The sequence below is a fragment of the Chinchilla lanigera genome, unplaced genomic scaffold, assembly GCF_000276665.1.
Source record: "Chinchilla lanigera isolate Chin_1 unplaced genomic scaffold, ChiLan1.0 scaffold00032, whole genome shotgun sequence".
NCBI classification, from domain to species: Eukaryota; Metazoa; Chordata; class Mammalia; order Rodentia; family Chinchillidae; genus Chinchilla; species Chinchilla lanigera.
The window spans coordinates 9,297,451-9,301,480 of NW_004955433.1; the positions used below are offsets into that span (position 1 = coordinate 9,297,451).

General features: G+C 40.3%; 1 long non-coding RNA gene across 2 annotated transcripts; it reads left to right on the plus strand.

Annotated features, from left to right (window-relative positions):
• The first annotated feature begins 491 nt into the window (after positions 1-491).
• LOC102020698 lies at positions 492-2,866 on the plus strand. 2 transcript variants are annotated; one of them, XR_261572.1, is made up of 4 exons: positions 504-548; positions 2,007-2,104; positions 2,197-2,288; positions 2,639-2,866. It is a non-coding gene; the product is annotated as an uncharacterized LOC102020698 (long non-coding RNA). The 2 variants fall into 2 exon arrangements; XR_261573.1 differs by lacking the exon at positions 2,007-2,104 and having other exon boundaries at positions 492-548.
• Positions 2,867-4,030: the final 1,164 nt, after the last annotated feature.

The following is a 4,030-nucleotide window of genomic DNA, read 5'->3' on the forward strand; positions in this document are numbered from 1 at the left end:
GAAAACCTCTTATTTTGAGTAATCTTATGTCTCACAGTTATAACTGAATCTGAATGGAATCTCTGACATTTCAGGTATTCTGTATGAAAAAGATGGAGTCTTCCTTCAGAAATCATAAAGAAAAATAAAGACTTCAGGTTAAAAAGGAAAGTGTTCATTCTCTGAAAGCAGCCAGAATGCATAATGCTGTGATTTGGACATGACTCAAGTATGTCCCCAAGGACTCATGAGTTGGAAGCTTCACCTCCAATGTGGGCAAAGTTGGAAAGTGATACAATTTCAAAGATGTGGGGCCTAGCATCAGGGGATTGGGTCATTGGGGGCATTGTCCTCAGAAGAAAGTATTGAAGTACTCATGGGACTCCAATTTAATTCTTATGAGAATGCTGTTTGGAAGAGCAAAGTAAGCCCCTCCCCCATTCTCTCTGGCTTTCTGTTTCATCATGTGATCTGGTCTGTGTGTGTTCCTGCCATTGTGATGGCATCCATCACAAAGTCCTCACCAGAGCCAAGCTAGTGCTGGAGCCATGCCCTTCAACCTGAAAACTGTGAGCTAAATAACCTTTCTTCCTTACATATTACCTAAATCAGGTATTTTGTCATAGTAATGGAAAGCACACCAATACACACAAGTGAGTTGGGTCCACATGTCTTCTGTATAACTTCATTGAATAATACCTAACTGAACAGAAAAACATACTAAAGAAGTGTTTTCTTTTAAATATAAATTCTGTACATGTATAACATTTTAAAATTTTGTTTCTCTCCAGATTAAATTTCCACTTATCCTTATATACACTCACAGGGAGTAGTATATGTAATAACCATTGTCATCTCTGAGAGAGGGAGGAGCCCAAAAGTCACACAACTGTGAAGGCACAGGCACAACCTGCACCCAGGGGCCTGAAAGCTCCTTATAGTGCTCTTTTCTACAAGACTTTGTGGCCTTAATGCCAAACTTTCCCAGGGACACATGGATATTTATATTTCAACTTTTTCTGCAGTTATATGGAAGAGTTCTGAGGACTTCATGGATTTTTGATCACATCAACAGATTTATCTGATTGCTTATTCGTGTTGGATCATAGGATTATGAGGCATCTGTGGTATGACGGAAGGAGCATTGGAAAGAAATTCACTCATTTAGTCATTCATATATGTACTGAAGACCTAGTTAAAAAATGCTAAACAGTTGGTCTGCAGTATCATACTAGAAAGATGTGGATTTTGCCTTTTTATCACCCTGCTTATGATCATACATGCAGGCTAGAGTGCAAATGCTTATGCATTTTAGGGGTGGTTTAGGCTGTTTGAGCTGCTCTAAGAAAATGCCCTAGACTGGATCACTTATTTATTTATTTACTTTTTCTGGTACCAGGAATTGAACTCACGACCTTGTGTTTGCCAGGCAGGTGCTGTGCAACTGAGCTAAATCCCCAGCCCCTGGGTCACTTATAAACAGGAGATATTTATTGTTTACTCTTCTTCAGGCTAAGAAATGCAAGATCGAGGTGTTGGCAGATTTAGTGTCTGGCTTGCTTTCTTCTCCTTAGAGAGCACCTTGTTGCTGGATCCTTATGTGATAGAAGGGACAAGGTTGGTCCCTCAAACCTTTTTCATTAGGACCTAATCCCATTCGTGAGGATAAAACCCTCATGACTTAATCACTTATGGTCTCATAATACTATAACGTCAATATTAGGGTTCCAACACAATGAATTTGAGACCAGACACCAACATTAAGACCACAGCAAAACAGTGAAAATGAACTAATAGCAAATATATGCATATGTGAATGTAATAAATATATACACATTATTATCATGAGCTCTGGTGAAGAGCTATTCAAACAACTGATTTTTGGTCTTGAATTACAGGTGACTAGCTATGATCCTTGGGAAAGTCATTCTTGTCTTTCCTGTCCTATTTTCTTACTTGAAGAATGAAACATACAGACTGTGCTTGTCATGGCTGAATTTTTTGGAACTGAGCACGTATTACTTTAGTCCTCAGGGAGAAGACAGTAAAGATGAGCAAGACAAGGAACAAGAAGTGAAATAGGAACAGGACTCCTGTTTGGATCTTCTGTAGAATTCTGGTTGAAGTTCTGTTGAATTTCCTGACATTCAGTTGGATTCAGCTCATTTGTTTTATTCTTTTGAGGCCTAGAGAACTGAGAGTTTATTTGTTTTCTAGGGAGCTTATGTTTCATAGACAACAAATCATGATGCCTGTGCCTGATGAGGGTAGTGAATCCAGGAGAGATGCAAGGGCCCTTCCCTCAGCAGGTGAGCGACAGACTGGGTGCTGAGTTTGCTTTACTTTTGTCTCTACTAGCAGCACTGCATCAGCCCTTTCTTCTGCTTCTTCACTTCAAATTGCTTTTATCTTGGCATTAATCCCCCTTGCATTCAAATACCTTATTTTGACTTCCCTGGCTTTTGTGTTTCAGGCAAGTTTTTGAACATCTTTTTTTGGTTTAAAATTCTTTAAAAATGCCATGTGATTTCACTGATCTTACCAGAAACCAATAAAAACACATTACTTTAAAAATAACTCTCATAAAATCTCTTACTTGTGAAAAGCTTTCATTCTAATAAAAATGGAGCTAACCAAAACCTTTTAAAACTGCTTGCAGGCATCCATGGGACTTGGCATGTCCAGACTGCACTACCTCGAGAAGTGATGAAGATACCAGACCTCTTCCCTGTCTGCAGGAACATTGGTCCAAGATAAATGAACTCACCTACTTTAGAAAAGAAAAATCTAATCGGAGAATGGTACCATCCCCCCGAAGACCACTCATTCTGTGCTCTGCCAACATAGCCACAGGGAATCTACCATCTTTTCCGCCATGTGTGAGGTTGTGGTTGAGTTTTTCCCTTTCCTTTCCTTTTAGTTTCCTAAATATAGAATTAATGGGTAGTAGGGAAAGTCAATGATTTCTCCTACTTGGGTCTGGAGAATGGAAAGAAAATATTCCTTTCTTCTTTCGGCTTCAAAACCCCCTCTAGGTTGGGGCCCTCACTTGCCAATTTCGCATTCAGATAAGACACAAGTCAAGGACCACAAAGTTTGTAACGACAAGGAGCTGGAAGGGGGCATTGCTGTACTATGATAGAGTACTGGCCCCAAGTGTCAAACCTTGGTTGGTGGTGCCAGGTTGGCTGCCCCAGACTCTTGGGGAAAGGATTTTGAAGAGCATAGACTCATGGGCTTCTATCCCTAGGGACCTCAGGTGGGGCTTCAGAAGTTTAAAATATTTTTTTTTTGTTTGGAAAGATTCTCAGATCCACCACCAGTTTAGGATTCAGAAGTGTAAAAACAGTGAATAGCAGCAATAAAAGTTAAATAAATAATTTGCACTCCATAACTGAAAAGGAGAAACAATTTGTTGATGGATCAGTGCTGATTTTACCAGCCCTTGGCATGATACATCCTTTGATCACAAATCTCTTGATATGCTCCCCTAAAAAAGAGGTCTGTGGTCAAGGACATGCTGCCACAGCTCCAAGCTTCATCCTGTCTTGGAGATTCTTAGGTTCTTTTAGGTGTATATAAGAGCTACTGAAGAAATGTGGTCAGTGATTTTGAGTTCTCAAATGAGCCTGGCCAAAGAACCACTTTTTGTCCATCATGTCTCAGTATCTTTCAAGACCTAAGGGATGAATTTGCCAAACACCTGCCTGGGTAGCTTGGTTGGTACCATTCCCACAAGGAAGGAGCAGGGTGCTATCTTGTGCACTGTTAGAATGCATTGTTAGAATAACTTTCATCCCCACATAGCCCAACCCTATTTGCATATCAAGCAGGCACCCTAGGGGAGAGTTTCCTGTCTTCCTTAATGGGAGAGAGGTGACTTTATTTTTATGGATGAATGTGTCAGTCAAGGCAGTTTAGAAATGTCACCCCAGTTCCATAGAATTGTCACTATATAGGAGACCAATGCCTCACTGCAGAGACTCCAAGAACATTTCCTTTTCTTTCAACCTAACTTGGTCTGCAGATGGATGGGAACAGAAAGGTGTCA